This window comes from Lagopus leucura, unplaced genomic scaffold (assembly GCF_019238085.1).
Source record: "Lagopus leucura isolate 7727_CA_CO unplaced genomic scaffold, USGS_WTPT01 Super-Scaffold_100004, whole genome shotgun sequence".
NCBI lineage: Eukaryota > Metazoa > Chordata > Aves > Galliformes > Phasianidae > Lagopus > Lagopus leucura.
Window position 1 is genome coordinate 56,394,994 of NW_024962264.1, and position 27,463 is coordinate 56,422,456.

The window sequence follows — 27,463 nt, forward strand, 5'->3', positions numbered from 1 at the left end:
AACAGCTAAAAATTTACATAGGGCTGAAGTTCCCAGGGATCAGTCATGCTGACTATCATTTAATACCAGAGCCAGATATACTTCTAGCTTTGTGAACAGGTAAAACTGGTATGAAGAGCAGATACAGAGTACAGTCTATCACGTAATGCCCAGCAGGCACTAAATACACAGGGGACAAGATGAAAATCAATTATCTTCAAATAGCATAGCAAAAGCCTTTTCTGTTCTCACATACTAGCATCAAATCCATTTAAATAACAACATTTTAGAGCACAAAAGCAAAGTAAAACCTCATGAAAGCCTGTTTCAGCTAGGGCAGCATCACCTCAATCCTTTAGATTTACCTCTTCAAGGAACTTTCTCCCAGATGTAAAGATGAAGAATTAATCATCTTGTTACATAAAATGCATACTCCATGGGGAAGATACATAAAGCGTGCAAGATATGGATGGATTTTTTTTTGTGGAGTAAGTTCACCCTCAGGGGGTGAGAGCATAGGGAAAAGTGCTCTCTGAGTGATTACCATTTCTGGAAGCACTGGAGAATTGCAGGCTTGATATCATCTGAAAGAGACTATGATTTTCAATTAACTCTTTGCTCCTGTAGACTGGTAATTACCTCGTATATGTTGGGGTTCTGTTCTACACTCACCTCAGCAGTGAGCTGAGAAATTGGAAATGGTCTCATTAGTCTGGTGGCTGATGGATGCCACAAGTGGGAAACACAAGCAGGGCTTTACTGAGTTTCTTATCAGAGGCTATGTGGTTTCCTAATTTTGAGGAAGACTTCTACTGCAATGTTGTAAAGAAAAATAGGTAAAGGGCAATTCACATTGCTCATAATCTTCTTATCTATTTCCAGTTGGGTCTGGAAATGCCTGGCATTGCTCTGCTGCCTGGGTGATTCTGTTAGTCTGGAACCAGGCCAGGAGAACACCCTGCACAGGCTTTTAGAGGTGTAGACAAAGGCTTTGTAAATTTGGTACTTTCTATGGTAGCAATTATGGTCAAGGAAAGTAAGAACAGGATCTTAAATGGAAAGAAAATTGAAGATAATTTTTTAAGGTAAGAAAAAGGAAAGGGGTGGGGGAAAAGGAAGTTTTAAGATTTATAAGGCTATAAGGACTTTGCTGTTTTAATTACTGAAAGCTAAATTTCTGAGAGCCCACAGTAGCTTGTTAGATACTTACTGTAACTCTAATTAAGTAATTAGAGAGTTTGATGAGGAAGGCAAGGATTTTAAAATTTAAAGTATTCTGGAGAGTGTATATGCAGGGTAATCTTTTTCTCAGGTGTCTTTGTATTATATAACGATTAACCTTGAGTTAAATGTTACAGGATGGAATGAGAGCTTTTATTCATGAGTCATAAGCATAAAACCTGACCCAAAAGCTCTTTGAAATGTGTCTTTGAGAAGAGAACTTTGTCAGTGTGGAGTCTGTAGCACTTAGGTCAAATTGTGCTTTCAGGGATCAGGTGAGGTTTAGCAGAACAACATTTATTTCCTGAAAGGACAGACTTAATGAGCAATATCCGTAGCAGTAAGTAGAAATACTGTGTTACAACATGTTGACAATATAATTCAATTACTGTCAGATTTTGTATTTCTCCAAGTTTTAGACTGCCATGGAAAAGTCTTGAAAGAAATGAAAATGTAGCATGACAAAATGAGCAATGCAGTGATCCTCATAGCTCTGTTACTTCTTTCATCATTTATAATTTAAAATCATGTATTTCTGTGTGTAAAGTCACTGGGATTTTCATATGAAGGAAGAATAACCCTGTGGAAATTATCAAGAGAGACAACGTGGAAAATTCAGATATTGGGATTCCCATCTCTGTAACCAGATCCAGGGCTCCCAAGTTAGTGATGCAGGGATGCACAATGTGCCCACTGAAGTCACAAAGTCACATTCGTGTAATTAAGATATGCAACTGCAAACATATGTTTAAAAAAAAGTGTGGGTGTGTCACTACCACATCGGATCTCAATACGTCTCAGAAAGGAATTTCTCCGTTCTGCCAGTAACTTGGGATTCTGAATGGGCATTTCCATAAACTACACTTTGAGCAGAAGTGTGGTTTTAATGGTCTCTATATTCACTCAGGCAATTTTTTGCTTTGATTACTATTTATCACCATAAACTCAAATACCAGCCGTCTACTTATTGCTGCAACACCGAGCAATAAATAAATGAGATATTCTTCAACAAAACCTTAACAAGCACTTTCAGAATCTGGCACTTGACGGTTCTCACCTTTCCCAATCAGAGTACCTAATCGATTAATTGTGATTCAATTAAGTGTTCAAAAATATGCGAGGTGAACATTGTTTCCAGCTCTTCTCCCTTAAGATTTCCATGAATAAAAAAGTGTGCCTGACTGTTTTACATAACTTCCACCTTGATCTTGGCTTCTTTTTAGAGTCAGTAGTATATTGTAAGGCTTTATATCCTCCTGGACCAACACATTCCATATTACCCACACCTACTCTGTCATCTATGCTATAAACCACCATCTCCCCTCAGCAGTGCCAAGCAGCCTATACACTATTACAGCTGCTTTTAGCTGGATCCCATTTTCCCCAGTAATTTTATGTTTTGGGTCAACAAGCACCCAGAGAAGAGCCAGTTCAAGTACTCTATGAGAGGGACATGGTCACTATGCACTAGAGGCAGCTTGCTTCAACTTGTATGCCTCCAGGACTTTGCTTGACCAACAGGTCTCTATCGTGTTCATCTGTATGTGTAGATGTGTGAGGACTGCTCCAAAAGTAATGCTTCCTATCCCATTATTTTGGCCCATGACATAAGAGCAGATGGTGGTGGTATAGAAGTAGAGGTCCTGCTAAACTCAGCATATAGTCTGGATTTGGTGCCTTTTGACTTCCATCCATTTATGCCAGTGAAAGTTAGGCTGTGTGGGCAACATTTTCCTAACCACAGCACAATCATCACAACTTTGAAACAGTGGGACACTTCTGCTGGTGCAGATTTTTATGCAGGTTCTTACATTGCTGGCAAAAATGCATACCTCATGGAGGTGACTATGTTGAGAAATAATTTTTTGGAGCTGTGAATTTGCTATTTGCTTTATCAAATAGTGTTATTGAGCTCTCTGTATCTATTGTAATTTTCATGGAAATAAATAGGAAGCACTACTTTCAGAGCAACATGAGCTTGTGAGCATGCTTCTCACTGAAGTCCCAAAGTAAGCACTTTAACCCAGACAAAGCAGTACTCCGGAATGGTGCTTTAGAAAACTATCTCTGTGGGGGGAAAAAAAAGTCTTTGCTAGCTAAAGAAACTGCATGGGAGATGTCAACTGCGTTATTCTGCTGAGGTCCTTCAGCTTTTTGAGGTACAAAGAGAAATTCCATGCTGAATAACAAAAACTACCAAAAATATATTCAAAGACTGAATCTACTGAAACACAAATACAATATAAACTTTGTGCTGAGAGCATGCATTTTGTGACAATTGGGTTTAATATTAATAAATCAGTATATTTTGCTTGGTAGGGCACAGAGACATTTAATCTTGAAATATCACCTTCATTGTACTATTCTGTGGTGTGCTTCACCTCAAAGGTTACTCTATTCTCTTCATCTTGAGTAGAAGGTCTAATCCATCAGTTAGTCCCATCTCATTACAGTTCCATCAGGGACACCTAACGATGCTGGATACTTAATAGAAGTCTGTAGGTGATCTTAAAATGTGACTCAGTGCACTTGGGAAGCATGAGCAGTTTTCTTGTATCAGGGAAGATACAAGAACAAAGGGAGAAGGAAGGAGCTAAAACAAAAAGAATAAACCAATTAGAATAATTCTATGGCTGCTGGGAATACTTTTAAACTACAGTCTTTTTTACAAGGCCTTCCTCCCCTTCAGATACTAAAAGGCCGCTTTCAGGTCTTCCTGGAGCCTTCTCTTTTCCAGGCTGAACAGCCCCAGCTGTCTCAGCCTGATCTTACACAGGAGGTGCTCCATTCCTTGGATTATTTTTGTGGTCCTCCTCTGGATGCACTCCAACAGGTCCATGTCTCTCCTGTACTGAGGACTCCACATCTGGACGTACTACTTCAGGTGAGGCCAGCACAGAGTAGTGGGGCAGGATCACCTCCCTTGCCCTGCTGGTCAAACTTCTTTTGATGCAGCCCAGGATACAGTTGGCTTTCTGGGCTGTGACATTGCTGGCTTCATGTCCAGCTTCCCATCTACAAGCACCCCCATGTCCTTTTCAGCAGGACTGTTCTTAATTCTTTTGTCCCCCAGTTTGTATTGATAGTGGGGTTGCCACAATCCAGGTGCAAGACCTTGCACTTGGCTTTGTTAAACCTCATGAGATTCACCATGGAACCTACAACAGTGATGTTAATGTTTGTGATTTTTCTTTAGCAGTGAATGCTAAATAAATGTTTCTTTATTTAAAAAAAGAAAGTAACTAGGATGATTTAATATGCTACAGTGAGTCCTGCAGGTCTTCTTACAATCTTCACAAAATCTACCATTTTATTGAAGTATTAAAAGAATGCCTATTGAAGTAAATGGGATGTTTTCTTAAGCAGAAATTCAGAAGGAAGCTTTATGCAAGGCACTTGAGAGAACTTACTCTAAGAGCATCAGTGTCACTGAAAAATCCTTGGAAGAGGGGTTTAGATGCTTTAACTTGGAAGATGCATAGTACTACTCAGGCCATTCTACCAGAAATTTAGCATTGTAACTATGAGTACTGATTGATATAGAGGATCAGAAGCAGAAAGAACCTGTATGCATGTATAAGTGGGGTGATGCTCTTTGTTTTCCTGAATTTGGAGTAACTGCAGACCTCACCAGTTTTGCTTCCAGTCTTCCAGGTTCATAATACACTGCATCACAGAAAATTAGTTCATAACTCACTCAAAGCTCTGCTCTGTATTACTTGACCACACTTCGTTTGCTGCAAAATCTTTCTATTTGTTTTGGTGTTGTTTTTTCTTTAAGAAAAGGAACTTTGAACGATGGTTTCTTGGCAGATTTATTTGTCTCCCAGGGCCATGAGTTGCATGGGTGTAAGTGAGGGCAGAGCTTGGCTCTAAATGACTAAAATGCTACGCTCCCTTGGCTGTGAGATGCTGAGGGAGTGCATAAAAATAACAGAGCAGGAAAGCTTCAAATGTAGCAGAAAGAGCCAACATAGCGTGCTGCCTCTTTCCCAGGGGATCAGCAGGAAAGTTTCTGTGCCTTCAGTGAGTCTGCCTTACCAGAACTGCACAGACTGACTCAGAAATATGAGTGTGAGGCTGGGAAAATGCCACACTTGGAAGTTAATGGCAGATCCCCTGTTGACCAAACATACTGTGCTGACACCTTGGATAGAGAATGGTGGGATTGAGCATCGTATCTATGGGTGCAGGAATTCTATGTATTGATGGTAGATGAAAAGCTGCAGAAACCTCCAGTGATATCTGTTGTGTAATCCCAGTTGGAGATTTGAGGTCCCTCTCCTCAGGTGGGGCAGGCCAGAGGCTCAGGTGATGCCCACAGCTCATTCCTCTACACCATTCCTTTCTGAATGCAGCACACCTGCAGTTGTGTCCCTCAACACTGAAGTTTTCCTACAGCATAGCAAGAGCAGCTTCTATGTTTTGAATGAGTTGTAGCCTTTGCAGTGCATCACCACGGTGACAAGAAGACCCTTTACCCGTACAGTCCACTGCCTGTATAGCTGCATGCACCGATTCATTGCTTGTTTCTGTTTTCATTCGCTGCACCCATTGAATTTTTCAGAACATGTGATTTTCATGTAAACTGAAAACAGAAAACAAAGGTATACAAGTTAGTTTCAATCTAGAAGAGAGGCATTTTAATGAGAGGGGAAAGCTAACGCTGCATTTTTTTTAAAGCACAGGGGAAATTTAAGCGCAGAATACAAGAAATGGGATTGCAGCCTTTGTTCTTAATATGTGTTGCATCTAACAATTTCATTTGTTCCGCTGTTCTTTAGTGAAAGTGCTAAGCAAATACTTTGCAATAAATAATTTAGCCTTTGAATTTAACCTTCATTTCTGCTCATGGAGTCCCCATGTGCTGATTGCAGTGGTTTCAAATTTATTTGTAATTCAACATCACACAACTTTTAGGGGTGAAGGAAAGGAAGAGCAATTTATCACAGTGCTATGAATGCTCCCAACTGATCGCAAAGTAATGCTTCTTCTTCCTGATCTGATGGCTGCAGTGGCACGAGATATGAGGAGGCGAAGGGAAAGTTGTCATTTTGAGACTAAACATGAATTTTTCCTTTTCACGAGATTAACATCTTGATATTTTGTATGTGGAAGGTTAAAATAGAATCACTACGGGAATAGGCACGGATATTACTGTCTGAATCATTAATTCTAGAGTCTAGATTCAGGGCCTCATCTGAGGAGGGCATTGATTAAAGCAAGGAGTACTCCTCCAAAATAAATTACACCTTTTACATCACAATGTAACTTAACATGTATGAGAAAAATAAATAATTTTCTGATATCTCTCTTATAAAACATCAGACAAAGGTCTCTCTAAGCTGTTTTTATCAATCTTTCATTCCTTGCTATGGCAAAATGTGTGACTATGATCTCACCTTCAGAGATCATTGCTTTGCCTCATATGGGGCCAAAATTTTGTCAGAAGGAGTTACAAATATTCAGCTTAGAAAATGGCTCAAAATAGCTCTTCGTACTGCAGCATGAAGCACACAGGGGTAAGCTGAGAGGATTACTGCTGAGCTGCTTTTCCACCAAGTACAGAAAACAAAGTGCGAGTTGTACATGCCTGACATCATTAAATACTACTATAGCAACAACTCACTCTTTATCTGTTTAAACATCAATTTGGAGGGCAAAAAAAACAGTACAAATATGAGAAACAGAATTTTCTTATTTTATCTGCTCTTCCTTTGGCAGATAGCTTTTGTGTCAAACAGATACCTAACAGTTCAAAATGAAAAGGGGGGAATTTGGAAATGTCAAGTTATGGAATCAGTCTCTCTCTGTATGATTACATAAGGAAAAATGATGCCTCGTAGTTTGTTGGAAGATTTCAAAGGATCAGAATAGTGCACTGAAACCTGGTGTGTCCTTCTTCCATTTTGGAAATGAGAAGCAATAATACTTAGTGTGGTTTTGGCACTGTTCTTCAGGGAGGAAAAAAAAAGTGATAATTGGGAATTCCTTATGCAAATCTATATGGAAACAAAGGGAAAAGAAGTCAAGGATAACAGCAATAAAATGTTGCTAGTCCAAAAAGCAATGAGAGGAATAACAAAGAAAATAATCGATCACTTAGCTTGTTAAAATATTTCAGTTTTTAGGCATTAAACATTAAGTGTTTAAGAATGCAGGTAGGTATGCTGTTTCTTAAAGGCATCCATGACAGATGAGTATCAGATTTTTCTGGCCAGTAAGATCACTGAAAAAAAAAGTTTTGATATTCTGTTATTTTTAGAAATCTGACTTCAGCTACCAGTTCCACTTGTTTTTCTTGATACAAAACAAAACTAGACCCCTAACAAATGATTGAATTTCCTGTTAGAAGTAGTACTTCGGCTTTTAAACCACATAACTTTAATTTCTTTATCTCTTTTACTGTTTTTCTTTTCCTTTATTAGTTGCTATCTGATGTCTTCAGCTATGTATTTCCATCTTTGAGAACAACATACAAGTAATTTTTCAGTAAAACTGGATAACAGAAAAAGGAAAAATGAAAAACACATTTTAATGCAGAGATGATGGCATATGTAGAAGTAAATGCCAAGTACTGTGTGCAGTTTGAGGATAATCCTTTTGTGTACTACATAAACTTGTGAAATCATTATCCCAGCAATTAAACAGCATGATTAATGAGACAGGGAAAAAAGGAAAGGTGCTGTTACTCTGTTGATGCTGAATTTAAATTTTCTGTGACTTCATCTATTTTACTTCACATCTTGTTTGTGTGTCTTCAGTCTTTTAGAAAGAGAGTTGCCATAACTCAGGGCCCAGCTATTTTTATCTGGAGCAAATATTAGATTGATATTGTCACATTGTCCCAGCTACCATTCTCTTTTTCTTTCATATGAATGCACCAGGGTCTTATTAAATAAATCAAAATTAGAAAGAAAAAAAAAAAACAAAAACAGGCACAAATCAAATGAAAGCAGAGTGGGCTCTGTTTGCAGGCTGTGGCCTTGCTCCCACTGGGCCCACGCAGCACGTGCCCTTTTATCTTAGTGCCTTTAAGCTATGGTGGTCTGTTCAACCTTCTGGGGCTACATATGTCTCTGGGCCAGGATAATTGTTCTCAACAGCATGAGCTTAACTTTACCACCCCTCCTGCCTCCCGACTTACTGTAAATTAAACAGTGGCTCCATGAAAAGAAAAAAAAATAGAGAAGCACGGAAGTTTCAACTGCTTTTAAATGCTTTATTATTTATGTACTTATTTATAAAGTAACTTGCTATTTTATGGGTACTGCAGAAAATTTTCCCATTTTCTTTTTGATGAGATGGAACTAATTTAAAATCTCTCTTTTTTCTTCTTTTGTTTTGGAACTGTGGAGCAAAGAACAATCAGAAAGAAATTAGATTAATGAGGAAAGAAGGCTAGACGTGGACATAGAATATATGAATGGAAAACATGCAGGAAGCCAAATTCCCATTCAGAGTTTGCCAAATTACCCATGACTCCACTTTCAAAGCCCTCCTAATAACTCCCCATTGTATGCAAAGCCCATAAGAACAAAGTTAATAACAGTGTATGAGGATCAATTATACATTACAGATGTAAATCTCACAAGCCCCTTCCATTCCTGTGTCATGCACAGGAAAGAACACATTGTCAGCACTCAGCAAATGATAAAGAATAAATAACTGGCAAGAAGCCTCTTCTGTTTATTGAGTTGCATTTTAACTTCTTAGAATATAGCTCAAGCAAAGTAAAGCTTTCATTAATGGATTCATGCTGATCTGTACTGCAGAGTCATTAGAATCCCTTGAATTTGTTAGGGGTATTTTAAATATGCATTTCCTGTAAAAATAGCCATCAGAAGATCTGAATCTTCCCCCCATCCTGATCCTGATCAGCACCTATTTCACAGCTTAACCTTTTTTTCAACATAGACTTATATTTTTCAGATGAGTTTTTATCATCATTCTGTAGTGGGATCCATATTCTCCTGTATTTACTGGAAATATTTGTTTTTTGTTTTTTGTTTTTTTTTCCATAAACAAAAGAAGCAAAACTGGTTCTGTTTGTTTGTTTCTCTTCTTTCTTTCTTTCCAGAAGAATATAAAGAAAAGAAGAAAAGAAATAGTTGAATCACAGTTTTTATATTCTGTCCTGGAAACTGTCCAAACTAGGACTTAAGTCAAATCAGCTAACATCATGCCAGCTTTTAGCTCCCTCTGCTAGGCATTAGCTACCTGCGTTTCATTGGATGTACTGCTTTCTGAAAGGCTAACTGTTCTGCTCAAGGTTTCAGATCTTGTAGGAAGACTGTCTTTCACACAGAGTTTGTATTTTCTTTAATCCTGATTATCATTTTTCCTCAGTCTACAATAAAAAAGTACTTAGTCTGAAAAAAGCACAGTTTACTTCGTGTGAAGAAGATGTCTTATGGTGAACAGTTGTATTATGTAGTAAGCAGGTTCTCTGCTGAAATACTTCTCTACCTTAGGTTCTGTGCTGGGCTGGCTGTGTAATTTAGACATGTGTTTCAGTGGTCCCTCTGTCTTTTTATTTGGCTCAGGACTATCAGAAAGTTGACATATCCTTTTCATCCTTTTTGCACCAGGGATTTAAAGTTAAGCTCAGAAGGGAGCTTCATAGATGAGTATGACATTCTTACCCAGGTTATAAAGGCCTTAAGGCAAATTCACAGTTTGAATCTCATTTTTTTTCTCCTTTTTCTCCCTCCATGTATTAAAAAGAGCTGTGTTGGACTTAGCATGTCCCTTTCACCTGTTTAATAGTATTGCATAAATATGAAAACAGTTCTCAGTGTGAAGAGGTCTTAGTGCTGCAGCTTCTAATTTTAAATAATGGCTGCTGGCTACCTTATCCACCTTGTTGAGTTATAATTGCTTTATTGGTGAAAAAAGTCACAAAGTTCATCATCAAACTTTCAAAAGCCTCATTGTACTGATATCAATAAAGACAACATGTTTTATTGCCAGGTTTGTAACGGAGGCAAGAAAAAACTTTTCATTGATTCATGACTATCTTAATGGAATTCACTGTAGAAATCTGCTGTAGATGTTTACTGAAACAGAAGTCTACTAGAAATAAATGGATATTTATTGAAGTATATAAATGACTGTAAGCCCATATGGACAGTTAGCTCAAAATAAGCCGGGGTGGCATAATATATTCATAATATATCCAAGTCGACAGTGACTACCTGTATGTGTGCAAAGTGGTGGCCACAAGACAATGGTGTTCTCATACTGTCTGGACCTCTACTCTGTGACACATCGGCATTTACAGCCAGCCCTCACTGGCACAGATCTCAGGGCTCCTCTGTGAGACCCCTCTGAGGGACCTGAGGGACTAGAGGGGGAGCTGGGAAACCCCTAAAAAACGCTTGAAAAGATAATTACACTATTTCCTTGGGCTTACATTAGGGAGGTAAAAACCTTTGCTGTTGTCACATTTCCCTGTTGTCAAATTCATAGTTTAATACTCCTGCCATTTATATGCCTTGACATACAGCCCAAACTGACAGATATTCTTTGCTCCTCTCCATCACACTATCAGATCAGGAAGGCTAACGTAGACTCTCAAGTACTAGCTGAAAGACCAATTTTTGGCCCACTTCTTATCACTGTCTCATTCAGTGTTGATGAGCTGAGAGATGTGTAATTAGATAGCTGTAGGTTTCTTCTGTGCTGGTTGAGTGAAATGTTCATGCTTAACACATATCATAGATCAGCCTTATGCTGCGTATTTTCTTCAAACTGTCCACTTCTTTTCTACCTTTTATTTTTATTATTTAGCTTCTTCACTTTACACTTTGCTGTATGTGTGGAATTTGGCAATGTCTCCTGCATGTAGCCTCTTCAGGTCCTCTCAGTTGGCTTCATTTAAGTATCTGATTCATCAAACAACTCTGCATTTTGGGCCTGGTCCAAAGCCAGTTAAAGTCAACAGTAAAATAAGCCATGCATTTCTGTAAGACCTGATCGAGGCCTTCTTTTCTTTCTCAGTCTCAGCCTGCTTGAGATACAAAATTCCACTGGAAGGATGGCTTGTTCTTTTTGGAGAGTTGTTTTCAAGGAAACCTTTATCTCCTATTTTTTCTGAGATAGAGGCAGATAAAATGCTGTAGTTGATCTGCCCAGAATATAAAATGGAGTAGGCAGGGATCATGATAAAGAGAGTATCTGTGCCTTGACCTCTCTACAGTGCAACAACCCTGAGGAGACCTCTGCAAAAAGTTCCTATGATTTTAAAGAGCAGATGTGAGACTTCAGAGGGATTCCAGTGTCCCCCAATATACTGGAGCTCCTGCTACATGGTGAGCCATCAGATCCTCTTTTCCTGGATCAGATGGTGCTTGCAAGCTTGCAAGTAAGCCCCAAATGCTGCACAGGTAACAGGAGCTCTGAGTTACTGGGTGCTCTGTAGAGACAGATTTCTTCAACAGTAATCTTCAGGCATACTCAATACTTTGAGGCAACATGTTTAAGTATTATTACAATTTGGATGAAAAATATTAACAACAATTATATAATTCTACAAATTAGGAATTTCAGAAACTGGAAATGTATGGTTCATGCTCTACCACAGAGATTTAGTGTGCAATTGGGTAAGTCAGCCTGGTGAAGCCGAAGGGAGTTCATGTGCTTGCTCCTATTAATGACTTTGATCACAGCTTTTGTCCTAGGAGGAAGTTTTCTTCCTCAGAGTCAGCCTCTTTATGTGCGGCTCAGTACAGATTTATGCACCATGTTTTAGGCATTCATGTTAAACAGCTCCAACCCAGATCCCTGTAAACAATAATAGGTGTTTCGAGTATAAATAAAGTAGTAAAACTTACATTTTTATGAGTGAATTGGGACTTAGCCAAAATAGTAAATAAATAAATAAATAAACCTTGGACATTTAACAGTTGACCATACTGACTTTACTGTGAGGCTAAATTTAAGAAAAATGCCCCCCAGAAAGCAAAAATCCATGCTAGGTCAGACGGAAGAAAAGAGGTTTTAAAGTTAAAGTACAGTGAAATGAAGTAGAGACTCAGAAGATAGTTAAAATGCTGCTCTTGTCTCTAGCAAGAAACCTGACTACATACATACTGTTTCCAGGGCTTACTAAAGCTGTGATGAATGCATATCTGGAATGTATTTCTTCTTGTGTGAGTGGACTACATATCACCATTATCTCAGCGTGTTTATGAAGGTGTATTTCAAGGAGGTGGGAAAACACACACGTTGCTGCTATATTTCTGCAGTAAGTCATGGAACAACCAACATACTCATTGTTTTTAGTGTTAATTTCATATTTCAGAAGCTCTTTTTTCTTTCTCAGAAATGGTTTATGCAAAGTACACTAGAAATATATTTGAATGTCATATCTGAGCCTTGGTAGCATTCCTGCATATGAGCTCAAGGAAAAGAGCATTTCTTTGCTAGAATGTGTTGTGTTGACTGAATAATGCATTAGTGCAGTCAAGAATACAGTATTTGACATCCTTGGCACTTTGAGAAGATCTTCTTTCGAATAGAGCTCAAGCTGATTCTGTGAAATACTTCTTGTTAGGCTCGTATTTACCATGTGAAGGTAGGGTTGGATGTCTCTATTCTTTTTAAAATTTATTCCCTGTACCACACTGTTTAGGACTCTCATTGTATTCTGCATCCAGATTTCTTATCAGTAAGAGGTAACTACCTCCCTCAGAAAATCCCCTCTCTTCCTGATTGAGGCCGTGTCACTGCAGCAGAAATATTATTCAGCAGCCACTAGGCATCCTTGGTGGTGACATCTGTTTGGTTGTCTGGTGGGGGATTGAGGTATAATCAGTCATATAGGTGTTGAATAGTATTGGCTTCCTGACAGACAGACTGAGTAGCCATAGAAGCAATTTAAAAACCAGCCTGTTTATTTGTGTCACCCAGTGAAAAACTGTGATAGCAGCAGTTGTTTTACTTTCAGGATTGTATAAAACAGGAGAAGAAATTACTTCCAAGCCAGAAAAATGCAAAAATAGAAAAAAATAAATAAATTCTTCTTTTCAGATTTTTATTTCCTTATTTGTGAATCTCTCACCTATGGTATCACTAATAATGAGTTAAATCTCCCATCTTCTCTAGAATTTCAAACTGGATTATACAGCATTGTCTAAAATTTAGATGAAGGTAAGGCAGAGTTTGCAATTCCATTGTTACCAGGTAGTGAATAAAAGATGAAGATTAGCATCATTAAAGAAAAGTGAAATGGGTTCAGCAGCATTAATTCAAGGGAGTAATTCTGGACACTACTGGGACTGAGTCCATGACTGAGGACAGAAGAATTATGCCCTAAAGATGGCAAAAAGCAGAGCCTGTCTAACTAGGCTCCCCTGGGGAATGGGAAGCGATTACAAGGCATGCTGTTGTCTCTTCTTTCATGGGCACAGGAAGCCACCTGGAAGATATGGAATGGAATTGATGTAACTAGAGTACAATCTAACATAGCTGGCTTCAAACAAGCAGGTGAAGATTACGAGTTAACTTTTGCAGAGAGTGAAAAAAATGATATAATCATTAGATTTTGAGCATCTTGTGAACAAGACCCAAAGAAAAAAAGCAGATCTGAATGACTTCACGTTCTCACAAGGAAGAGGATATAGACAAAGGAGACTAGTGGACTGGTGTGGGATTTGGTGAGAGTAGCCTTGACAGGAAAGCAAGCAAGAAAAATTGGAGAGATTCATCTCACCTAACCATAAGCACTTCACTACAGATGGCTGTACCTGAGCAAGTCGTACGGGCTCCCTTTAAAGTCAGTAGAGATAAATAGTTTCTTTTAGAGTGCAATTCATCTCACCTCGAGTAAACAACAAAAATGTGGGACATGAATTGTGCTTCAGATGTGTCTGTTTCTCTGCTTTAACTGTGCAAGGCATCTGAATGAGAATTAGCTGTGTGAACTGGGAGGTATGGATCATCCCCTTAGATTTCAGTGGGAGAACAGAGAAGATGGGCTCCAGGGTTTCAACATCTGCTCTGATGCTGAACTGTGCCCAGAAGGTCATCTCTCTCCCCATTCAGCTCCCTGTCAGGAAGATATGAAGGAAATCTGCAACTAAACCTATATCACTCTGAAAACCCTGATGTTCATCTTTACTATCAGCTTCTCAGTACCTCCACATCTGCAAGTTTTATTTCAAAGAGAACAAAATGAAAAATGTGGATCCTTGTTGATTATTAGATAATTAAAAACTTAAAATAGAGAGATAGCTGCTTAACATATAGCATTTCAGTACACATTTTGCTAAGTTAACACAATCTATTTACACAGAGAACTGTGTAAGAAACTGTCTCAGCTGCCATAAATAATGCTGCATTCCAACTACAGCCCTCAAACAAATGCTTTTTCAATCACTTACCTCTGCCTCCTTCCAGTGGTTCCCTGCAAGTTTTGCCTAACGAGCTCTCCAGATTTGCTGCAGGCAAGGCACTCGACTGGGTTGGTGTCCAAACTCCATGGCTGCTGGACTTGAAAAAGTACAATATGTCTTAAAATAGAGAAGCTCAAGCCACAGCAGATATCTGGTAGGACATATTTATCGCAGAAGTACAGTTAGGATGCATTAAAGTCTCCATTAAGACCACTATACTGAGAAGACTGAAGAAATGGCAGATGATCTGTTATTTAGCTGATGTTATAAACAGCATAACCACTGCAATATACTTCCAGAAATGGAAATATAAATCATAAGAAAATTTCTGTTCTTTTGGTAGCAGGAAAGCTAAACTATGGTTTTCTGATATCATTTCTGAAGGTATTCTCAGCCATGCAACTTTATGTCAGACAAAAACAAGACATTATAGAACCCTAGAAATAAAACTGCCTGATGATATTGTAAGGATGTTATTATATTTTCCCATTATTCTTTTCTCCAGTTCTTAATTTAGGCATATCTTCTGTCTAATACCAAAGCATTTTGAGTTCCAGTTCAGATGTGTCTTCTATGACTGATACAAAGCTTGTGTGAGTTATAAAAAAAATGGTGAACATGACAAGGAAGAGAATCCCTATATGATACTATAAGAAACTTATATTTTGATGGACCTTGGGTTTTATTTTTCCTTCGGTGTTTCTTATAAAACATTAAGAAAACAGTGATTCTGTGAGCCTTGTTTTACTACATATTTAGCAAGAAGTTACGAAGCCCCATTTACTCTGCTATCCCTTTTTCTGTGACAAACATAATAGCATAAGATTGTTTCAGCCTGAAATGGAATGAAAGAACCAGATATTTACCTTTTCTGCCTTAAAGGAAACAGGAATATTCTGTATTTCCAGAGAGAAAATGAAAATACGCAGTAATATTTTTCATTGTTCACAAGCCAGAAAGGAAAATATCACCCTCTGAATATTCTGATCTTAAAAAGGTAGATTGGAAATTATGCTCTACAGCCTTGTCTTCCTGCCTTCCAGCAATTAACAGCCTGGGGACTGTCTTAGCTGGAGGTCACACCCACACTGATGCTTTTAAAAGGTGGTCTAATCCCTAACCCATTTATACTTTTGGTTTTCTGAACTTCCTGTGGCTGTGTTTTACAGTTCATATGTTGTTCAGGAAACTGCTTCCTTTTGTTACGTATAAAACTGCTGTCTACTTATACTTTTGTATGACCCATGGCACATGTTATCAACATATGCTGTATTTGTTTTATTATATGTGTTATCAATATATGCTATACAAGGTGACCCACTTAGGGGATGAAGGTAAGACTGCCAATGTGGTCTACCTGGACTTCAGCAAAGCCTTTGACACTGTCGCCCACAACATCTTCATGGAGAAGCTGGCTGCCCAAGGTTTGGATGGGTGTATGCTCCCCTGGGTGAAATACTGGCTGGATGGCTGGGCCTAAAGAGTTGTGGTCAGTGGAGTTAAAGCCAGTTGGGTGCCGGTCACAAGTGGTGTCCCCCAGGGCTCAGTACTGGGGCTGCTTCTATTTAACATCTTTATCAACAATCTTGATGAGGGGATTGAGTGCACCCTCAGTAAGTTTGCAGATGACACCAAGTTGGGAGTGAGTGTTGATCTGCCTGAGAGGAGAAAGGCACTTCAGAGGGACCACCTTTTTTAGCTCAACTGCATTACTTTTGTCATGGGGTAAAGAACTACGCATATGATTCAAGAAACAGGTGCATCATTGATTTCCTTGACAGTATAGCATTTTCTATTCTACTTTGGTCTTTCTTCCTGTCCTAACAGTTCAGACAGTGCTGTTTGCTCTTTTGACCATCACTAGGCACTGTTGACACTTTCTGACAGTATTTGACAATATGACAATGAGTCTAAAATTTCTTTCCTGAGGGTTATTAGGCAATTTAGAGATTTGCGATGTACACATGAAGTTAAAATTGTTTTCTCACATACACTGAACTTACCAGAATTGTAACTTACCTTCCTCAAAACCACCTGGATTGCTGGTGTGATCTCCTCACAGACTTCTCACAGTCAGCTTAGGAATGACTGACATCTCACTCTCCACTTTACTTTTCATGGCTCCATCTTTCACATCTATCAATCTCGGTCTAATTTATCTCTGCTATTAATTTTTGTACTAGTGCATCTTGTCTGAAGTCACATATCCTTGGTGTACGTTGCCTCAGGGATTCCTTTAATGTACTTTTTTTTTTTTTTTTTTTTTGTAGTTACTTTTTCATCATTATGTATGCTTGATCTTTTGAGACGAGAGAAACCAGCAGACTTGTACTGTTTGGTACATTTTTTTCAGTACTATTTTTGGCTTCACTTTCTTTTATTTTGTGTCACTACTATACCAGAAAGTACAGTGAAATGTAAAACAGTATTATTGTTAAAAACAAAACGAAACAAAACAAAACATTAATATGTGAAATGGATAGAGCATTTGATAAAGAGGAAGGTGAGTTAACAACTGGTCACTTGTCAGAAAGCAAATAAATGACCAGAGGGTCTTCCATGTACTGTCTCTAGCACCATAGTTTTAGAACTAATATTCTGAAAAGAAGCTTTTATCTCCCTCCCCATCATAACCTACAGAAAAAGACTAAAAACTTCTTCATAAATTGCATAACTGTAGAACTTGCATTTATTTCATTTTTTTACAAGGACAAGACAATACTCAAATTATGACTTTGGACTTAAAATGCATAAATATATCCAAATTCTACAACAGTATCATTTTTCTAGTAGAAAACTACCAGGCGCACTTGGACTTATCCAAAACATGCCTTTCATAACGTTCCATATTTTCCAGGAGCTTTTCAAAACTGAAATGTTCTTTGTTTGCACTTCTTGCTGCTGTTCTCTCCTTGTCAGTTTTGGAGAAATGTTGAAAACTTCTATTCTGATGTAGATTATAGAGTGGGAAGTTTTGGTACTGCAAAAACAAAGTCATTGCTTGCCTAAACTATAATGAAAGCTACTGCATGAAACATGACTATCATGAGTGATGATGGCTTTATCTGAAGCAGTTGGTTTTATATTTAATTTCAGTGACTGTACTTATTATAAAATAAAGAGTTCAATCCTAATGATATGTATGTATTCATTAGGGAAAACACTTTATTCAGTGACGATGTTCCCTTCTGCTCTGACATTTCTGAATCAAATATTAGCAATGAATTGTTGGGCCTGATATTCTTCCTGCTGGGCAAGTTAGGAATAATTCACGAGAAATCAATGAATCTAATATAATTCTAGTTTATCTTTCTGTTCATGCATATTCCCAATCCTATTTTTATCCTCCATTTCTCAGTCCTACTCTCCACTACCTTCAGCCAAATGCCTACGCCTTTGACTAGTAAGAAGACATATTCTCAAGTATTTCTAGGGACAAAATACATAACACAACATAAAGGAGAAAGGACAATCTCATGTAGGGGTAAAATTGATATTTCATTCTGGTATAAATTACCTTGCTCTACAAATGGTATTATCCAGTTGAAACTTAATATATTAGTTTCCTGTACAGTTGGTTCTACCTCATCTTCCCTTTTCACAGAATCACAGAATGGCTGTAGTTGGAAGGGACTCCAGAGACCAACTGGTCCCTGCTTTAGCAGGGACACCCAGCATAGGACTTTCAAGACCAAGCCTAGGAAACTTTTGAACAGGGAGACTCCATGACCTCTCTGGGCAAATTCTGCCAGCATTCAGTTCTGTTGTGACTATTTTTTTCATGGCAGATAAAACTTTTCTCCACAGTATTTTTGAATGCTTCTACCTTGCCAATATCATGTAGCAATGCTTATGTCTCTGTTCCCCTCAATACATTTTAAAGAGTCAAAGTTCATGAGAATTTTTGAAAGTCAGTAGTTTTTGTATACTATAATAATGAAGCAAATTTAATAATTCTTAGCAAAGGATGAAGATATTACAAGATATCCTTGGACCTAATTACAACTTAACTATTACAACTTAACTGCCAACTATCAAGGATTTTCAAGCAATTTACTTCCTTCCCCAAAGGGATTTGAAATTCCAGATCTTCTGATTGCTAAAGAAAGATGAGCAATTTTCTACTTCACAGGCAAATTCCAAGTTTTAAACCATCATTTTTGTGAGAGATTATAAATGTTACATTTCTTAACATGTGTAATGGTTCTCATGCTACACTATGAGTCTTTTTTTATTTTATCCTTCAACTATAGAGCACAAAAATTTTTTAGAAGAAACACAGAGGGCATTTTTCATCAGATCAAAAGGCTTAAAATATTTAAAAGTGTCCCTTTTGTGTTTGTAGAAGTTTGTCTGTGGCACTGCAGAGTCTCTTATGATATGGTGTTACATTTTTCTGTAGTGGGAGATTTTCCCAAAATGTCCTTCCAGTTTTCCATTTTAGAGATGTGTTGGATGAGTAGGTTCTGTAGCTGCTAAAGCTATTGTTTTCCTGGATATGGATTGTATTTCTTTTGTTGCCTATAAGAAAGTAGTCATGGAAAGAGATAATATCATCACTTAATATTTATGAATGGGTAGTTTTCTTTTAATGGTGAAATTGATACTTGTCAGTAGAACAGTTTGTTTTACTTGTAAAACAGAATAGTGAGCAGGACTGCCAGATAGCTTTTCAGTTTCCACAAACGAAAAATATCTGCTTATTGGCTCTCTTTTATTTTTGTGTAGTCTTTTGTATTATGTTCTCAAGCCAGTTACACAGTGTTCAAGAGATGTCATTGAGTACTTTAGTTTTTTAACTCTTCTCCTTGATTGTGCAATTGATTTTAAGAACTATTCAGTATTTCACTGATACACAGATATGAATGTGTGCATCTGTGCGTGTGTTTATTTATGGAATCATCACTCTGCAGAGAATTGTCTGTGACGTAGACAGATTTATTAATCTGGTTATCTGGAGCATAATTTCAAAATAATTGCCAGGTGAGATAGAGACTTTATTGCTAGTCTGCTCTATTTCACAGTTTTGCTGAAGTAGTTTAATTATCAGCTATTAGAGGTGATAATTCATTCAACAAATCTGAAGAGCACTTTAAAAAAAACCCTCCATGCGCCATCAACACTAGAGAGAAGAGTTCTTTCTATTTATACTTCTTTTTTTTTTTTCATTTTTTTTTTTTTTCTATGTACTATAAGAGAGGTGTAATGTTGCCTCTTTAGAATTTTTTCATTCTGTCCATTCAGATGTGCTCATTGCCTATGGGCAATGAGGGACTGGTAGCTGGTACATGGTGTGATGCCTCAAATAGAGCTGCAGTGGAGCCATGGGTGTGTTGCTGCAGTGCATGGAGGGTCACGTCTACCCCCAGCTGCCAGGTTTCTGTGCAGTATTAAGGCTTTGCACAAGGGCACCTACTGGTGATCTATTCTTAATATAGATGAACACAGAGTGTTGATCCTTAAGCAGTTCTTCACAGAAAAAGTGCTTGAAGAAGGTGTAGCTGAATCTGCCAACTATGGGGGAAAATAGGAAAATCAAGCACATACCTAGAAAGATTGTCATTTGGAATATACGGAAGTGCAGAAAGGTAGATGCACTTTGAAAAATATTTTGAAATTATCACATCAAGATCCAAGGTAACCTCTGTGGGACCTCTGTGTTACTCTTACATATATCAACTCATATAGCCATAATGCTCTGTTCCTATGGACATCATCTGTGTCTGCTATGAGATGCTAACAACACCCAGTATGTTGATGGGAGAATACATGCATCTAATTACCATTTTTGTCAAACAAAGCAGAATGTCATTGTAACCAAGATACTTCAAATCAGGATGGCTCATTCACCCTGTTTTGCTTTTTTGTTGCTGTTTGTATTTACTTCAATAAAGATGTAACGGGAACCTATGAACTGTTTCCACTTTACTCTCTTTTTTTCTGTTTCATTCCTTTTACTGTGTTTTTCTCTGTTTAAAAAAAATAGTATTTTGTTTTGAGAGCTAAGAAACAAGGATGGTGCATTTCTAATTGCAGTTACTGTATTTAAAATGCATTATTTAATAGTACAATAATACTCTGGGTCTTAAAATGTTATTTCTGGAGAACATTTAGTCCTTTGTCATAAACATTTTCACATAACTTTACATATGCATATAGAGTGTTCAAACAATTTGTATGATTAATAACGTAACATTCTAAATTAAAGATAAAGATTTTGGAAAGAAAATGTCTGCCATTCTAAGTTACTCTTCTTTAAAAGTAAAAAAACTCAAGTTGGATTGTCTAAATAAGAAGTCACCCCTGTTATGGTGAAGGGTCAAATATTCAGTAAATGATAACCAGAATAAGAAGGGATCAAGGACTGCAAAATAAGACCAAGAAGTAGAAAAGCAGTAAAATTTTATATTTACTGAATAAAACATTTTAATTTGGAAAGATAAGAAAAAAACTAACATAAGGGGAAAAGAACTTGGAAAATATAAATGGAAAAAAATAAAAAGAGCAAGAAGATAGACAATGCATTATTTTAATAGAAAAGGGAAACCAATAACAAGAGCAAGAATGCCACATGATTTCAGTTTTACCTTTATTTTGTTAAAGGAAGATACATTTTGAAAACTCTGTCTCCTCTTCTTTGTTGACTTTTTCCCACAGTAGTATGAAATCAGTGTCACTCATCTAAACCAGTGTGTTATCATATTTTAAACAATCATATAAAATAGCATTTCCTATGTCTTAGTTTCCAAAATTGCAGGCTGTGGAATTGCTATGTTATAGTTTACTTATATTGCTGACTAGCATTCAAAATAAAATGACTGCATCAAATGCTTAATGCAGCTTCACTGACACTGGTGACTCCATCATACTGGAGTGGCAGTTGTGGGAACTATTGACAGATCAGAGGAACTACCAGAATTGACACATTTGTGTAGCGTTGCTGAAGACAATGGGACAAATTATACCCTTGACATTAAGCATAAATTATGTGCTACAGTTTTTATTCACATAGCAGAGCATTGACTTGGATTAAAACCCTGACAGAATCAGACAATACTTTTTAAAGTACATTGTAAAAGGGGGGGGGGTAAAGGGAAGTAGAGGAAGAGACAGCAATTGGTGGGTTGATTCGACAGATAAAAATACTGTTTTATTGACTCATTTTACCTCAGATGACTATAGGGAGGGTTTTTAGCTTAGCTCCTTATTGCAGCAGATGGGGATCCCAGCTGCTTGTGTCTTTCCATCCTGACAATCTGGTTACATCAGTTTTCTAGCAGTTTGCGCGTCCAAGGTTTTAATCATAAAGAAAGAGGCTAGAAATGTCCTTTCTTTAGAAACAGAACTGAAACCAGAAATTATGTCCAGATTTTCTTCCAGTTGGGTCAGTTTTGGTGATGATAGTCTGCACGTGGTTCACTATGCTTGTTAATATAGATGTGAGCAAAGTATGCCACAAATACCTTGCTTCTCATAAGCGGTCTCTAGTACTCTTACCTTCAAAAAAGAGATGACCATCAGCACAAGCACTCTTCTGTTGGACTGGGAGCTGGCTACACTATCAGACTGCCTTTGCATCTTTAAGTTCTGCCTTCCAAATTTTCTCCCTTTTATAAAATTGGAAGATTTATTTAATTCCATTTTAAAATAGTTGGACAGTGTAAACTGTAGAGCTCAGTCTCTGAACCTCTTAAAGTAAAACTTGCAATGATCATTTATTTAAAGGGAGCACCGGTATTAAATTGCACCGCTGATGGCTGTGACTCCCTAACCAATTGTCTTGAGATACTTTACTTTCACTAGAAGGATTTTTACTGACTTAATGAAGCAAAATGTAGACAATATTGAATCTGGGAGAAAGAAAAGATGAATTATTGAAGTATTTCGAAGATTGAAAGAAGAAAAGGACAAAGAATTTTTGGAAGTTAGGCAGTCCCACAGATACTCTTGTCTGGTTGAAAAAAGAAATAGCTAAGAAAAAAACCAAACGTAAGGTTTCACCTTCATTAAGCTTTGCAGAGCACAGTTTCGAAAGATCATACGTGAAGCCTTCAGTTTTCCCATTCAAAAATGCAGCTGATAGTGTAAGGAGTGACAGGTTTGTTTAATGAAATGTTTTCTGTAGGATCTTTGCAATACTGGGAGGACATGAAGTAAACAAAGGATAAACTTCAGTAAGCAGGAAAATCTTCAGTTAAAGCATTTGTCTGTTGTATGAAGAAATATCTATGTGTATCTACCATTGCAATCTCTTTTCATGCTAAGGCAGAATTTTGAATTATTTTTTTAATAAGAATTTCTAATTTGTTGGATTTTTTTAAATTGTTTTCTTTCTCTTTGTCCCAATTTCTAAATGTTTAAATCTCAAAATGCGCTTTTTTTTTTTTTTAAGTTCTGAGGTTCTAATGTCAAAAGTTAAGTTGCAAAAGTCAGTTCCCTTTGCATTCCAAATGCTACAGAATGCTCTGTTTTTTAAAAATATCATGTGTTAGGTGCCTTAGAATGGGCACTTAATGCTAGTGAAGATTTTGACCTTTCCACCTCTGCTGCTGTGCAGTGTGCATTGAGCACTCAGTGCAGAGCACTGCTGGAATTCCAGGAGGAAAGGATCAGTCCTCTCTCCAGAAATTGTTTGAGTAGTGTGCCACGTGAGGCCACATATTAAACAACTCTCCTTCTCTATAACTCTCATCTTCACCCTCTATGAGAGGTATATTGGGCTTTAACTGAATGAATGCTACTGCTACAAGCACAGAGTGAGTGCTAATTCCTGAGGGGGCAATTGGGAGCCTCTTCAGAGCTGTAGTAAATAATGACTGTCCATGAATTACACAGGTAGTTAATGCACTCTGCTTTGTGTTCTCAATATGCCCTATCTTGCATCATAATTGGCCTACTATATGTTACACTAACCTGCAGCTGCAAATGATCTTTAGGCAGTCTTTGACTGTTACTCAGAGTTTTACTGAACCATTCCAGCATCTTTAACTTTTTCAGTTTGGGAATAAATCTCATGGCAACTGCTTTGCATCAGAACCATGTCTGCTTTTCTTGAGCTATTTCACCATCTCCAGTTCTTACCTGAAGCAGAAAACATGCTGGTACTTGTGGAAGACTTGCGGACACTTTTCAAACACTTTCTCTCAGTTAGAGCTCAGATTAGTTTCCAACCTCTCTATTGGTTTGTTTCAGTGACAGATTTATTCTCTTCTTCTATCATGATAAATCACAATGAAGGCTAGCACAGACTCCAAAAGCAGGGTATAGCCTCATACGGAGTGATATTTATTTTTTCTAACTTTATTAGTTAGCTGCCACTGGGCATGTTTTTTGCGTTCCCTCTGCAGTCAAGGAGAGAAAAGAGCATTTCTAAAGTCTGATTCATCCCATTCTGAGTGTCTTGTGACTCAGGTGAGTGAATTGGCCTCTGGATGTGCTTGCCTCTGACTTCCTTTGTACAGACTCTAGAGGAAATCTAGATAGCCAGTTTAGACTAGACACCTGATTTTTAGATGAATAAAGATAGTAAAATGACTCCTACCCTCAGGTGCATGTCTATGAAGTGAAAAAGTATAGGTGATGGGAGAGATAAAACAGGAGCACAGTACGAAAGCAGTGTGAGAGTGTCCTTCACAGTCTCTCTGTATGAGTTTTCATTTTAAGTGTCTGCATATGTTTTTCTTCCTGTGATTTTCCTTGGCTCCAGGATAATCACAAAAAGGCTCTCCGAGATTCAGAGTAAATTCAGATGTTTCTGTTTAGAAACAGGTGAAACTGCCAGCTGTTGGCTGCTGCAAAATATCCACCTAGAAGATGGCTGCCTTTAAGAGGGAATGGTATGAAGTTGAGCTAGGAAAGGTTCAAGTTGGATATTAGGAAATCTTCTGCAAAAGAGTAGTGAGATATTGGAACAGGTTGCCCAGGGAAGTGGTAAATCCTCTGTCCCTGAAGGTGTTCAAGAACTATGTAGGTGTGGTAGTTAGGGATGTTATTTGGGTTAATATTGGTGGTAAGTTGGACTAGATGATCTTAGAGGTCTTTTCCAAGCTTAATGATTCTGTGACCTTCTTGAACATCTCAGGATATTAAAGGTTCCAATGATGTGGAATTGAAATATTGTCCATCATTCCTGTGATTTGCAGGGGAAATTGATTTTATTAAATTTATTTGATTAGGAGACACAAGAATTCCCTCAAGGAGCACAAACAAACATGTTACTGCAAACATGATTGATGTGGTGATCCAGAAAACAAGAATCTTAGGAAAATTTACATAACTGCAGTTTTGATTTCCTGTATTAGTTAAAGATGAAGCACTTTGAAATGACAAATTAAGTGAAATTCAAATTAAGTGAAATTCAGGTGGATAAAACCCATTGTTTTCAGAAGTACATTCCTGCCTTTGAAATCTATTAATATTTTTATGCTTAAAATACACAGACACTTCTTCTTCTGACTGATTAACAATTTTATGAAATCTGAACATTTATTATTTATCACAGCTCTCCATTTAAAAGCCATTTTTTCTCCCTCAGTTATGACAGAGCATACCTTAACACTATTTCAGTGGCATAGGCCTGTCATCTTCAGCAGCTTTTATTGTTCAGTGTTGGTAGGTATGTACACACAAAATGAAGCATCTTATATAGACGTGACAAAACTAAACCACATAGGCTGCTAATGCACTACATGGCCTGAGTAACCTGAAAGGCACTGTATGGGGATGTCAGTCACCTGGACAAAACTGGGTGATCTCTAGTGTGTCACCTCTCTGTGTGTGTCACGTTCTATGGTGCCCGTCTTGACCATGTTGTTATTTTATGTCCTGAAAACCAATTTTTATTCCTTCTGATGTTATTCATGAGTAAGTAACAGGAACTTCAAAGGTACACTTGTTGGCAGACTCTTAATGTCTCAGTGGCTTTGTCTTTCTTTAAAGCATGTGAGCTCTACTGGGGTTGCATGAAGAAGCCAGTCTCAGATGTTGGTTTGAAGCTGGCCTTGCTTCCAACAATTAAAAAAAGTGCATCAGCAATTAAAAAAAAAAAAAAAATTAATCTCACCTAAATTTACTGTATTAATGTTTGGTTCTGGTCTCATTCTTCCAGAGCAATGCTTTTCACATACTTTAGCTGCCCTAGGACTTCCTGCTCTCCAAAAAAGCCCTGCTGTCAATGACCAAATCAGAGCCACATTGGTTTGAATAAGTTCCAATTTTAAAATTGTCTCAATTCTATGAAATAATTCCTACCTTTGTGGTATATTTTTTTGTATATGGTTCAATAAGGGAGATTTTTAAGCATCCACTGGTCATTAGGAGCAGCTCTTATTGCTGTTGCTAAATTCTAGATATGTCTTCCATGGTCTTCTTGCAAAACTGGACTTATGGGATTTAGACATATGAGATATAGAGAAATGGGGCAAAAGATATATGGGGTGAGATTTAGCTCACCTAAACTGTGGTGTCTGCAATGTTGAGCAATGTGTCTGGTATACTGGGTATTTAAAGTCAGTGGAAAGAATAGGCTGGAAATCTCTTTCCTCATGTAGATGTCTAATAGCATCTTAGTAACAACCGCTCCTTTCCAATAATTGTGAAAGGGTAAGTAACTCAGGTATGGACGTATATACTTGATATTTACAAATTTAGTCAGCATCCTATGCATACAGTTTCTTTGTTAAAAGATTGCATTTCAATTTGTGTGATTTTTATGTTTTAATCATAGCTGTCTATACTGTTCTAGGTGCAGGGTGATAAACACAAGACATGCTACTACCCAAATTAGTCAGTTCAGTATTAACATGTTTTAATATGTAAGATTTTGCTTTAATTAAAAGACAAATGTCAGTGCTGCACAAGTTTTTCAATCAGATTTGCAGAACTAAGCCATAGGTAATTGGGGTATAAATTATCTCATTGTTTAAAATTTGAAGGAATGGTTTTTGTTTTTTCTATTTAGATTTCCAGCTTTTGGGGAAAAAGAATATTGTCTACTAAGTCCAAAGTCAGGGATAATGTAGCCAGAAAAATAGAAAGTTCTGCAATAAAAAGTTTATAAAGTAATTTAATTGGAAGGTTTTTCGTTTGGAGAAATGTCATTATTTGCATATGTGTTTCTATTCACATAAAGCCATAAACTGAAAAAACAGCTTCTTATTAGTCAGAATGGAGATTCCTTCTGTAGGAATTGATATTTCTCTGTGTAGTCATTACTTTTATTTAGTAACCTTAATTGATGTCTATAGTAATACCAGTTGCTGGGGTAACAATAGAATTTCTCAGGCACAGCTTCGATTTCTGTGTGTTCAAGATCTCAACCTGAAAACAAAATTTTTTTTAGAAAAAAAATCAAAAACAAGGAGAAAAATACTGTGATTATTGGTGAGTGTGAGAAATCCATGTCTTTTACTTTTGAATTGAAATCAATCTGTCTTGTCCTTGATACTCTAATGAACGCACATTAGCGGGAACTCATATCAGCTGAAGGCAATCATGGCTGCTCAGAGTGCAGACCATGTCATGTCCTAGGTTCTGTCCTGGAATTCACTAGGTGTGGTCTATATGCATTTGGAGCTAGTTCTGACTAATTCATACTTTGAACTAGGAAAGTATTATATATAGATATATATATACATCAATCATATGTATATGATATATATGTATCATTATACTTTATGGACATAATTGTCCTCACATTATCCCTTTCCTTGCCACCCAACCTTTTTAGAGAATAGACTGCTGAGTGGCTGGAAATACTTCTAAGGAATGGTCTCTACCACTCCTTCTTTATAGTCCTTTAGCTATCTGCCTATAATCATCTTGTAATTAGTTTTTAAGCACGCTAGGGGCTTTGCTGTGTCTATCAT

At 37.4% G+C, this 27,463-nt stretch overlaps 1 long non-coding RNA gene across 2 annotated transcripts in view; it reads left to right on the plus strand.

The window, feature by feature from the left end:
- The first annotated feature begins 928 nt into the window (after window positions 1-928).
- LOC122180119 overlaps window positions 929-27,463 on the plus strand; it is a 99,450-nt gene continuing 72,915 nt past the window's right edge. For both annotated transcript variants that reach the window (XR_006178924.1, XR_006178925.1), the window contains exon 1: window positions 929-1,064. This is a non-coding gene — a long non-coding RNA (uncharacterized LOC122180119). The remainder of the gene's footprint in view (window positions 1,065-27,463) is intronic.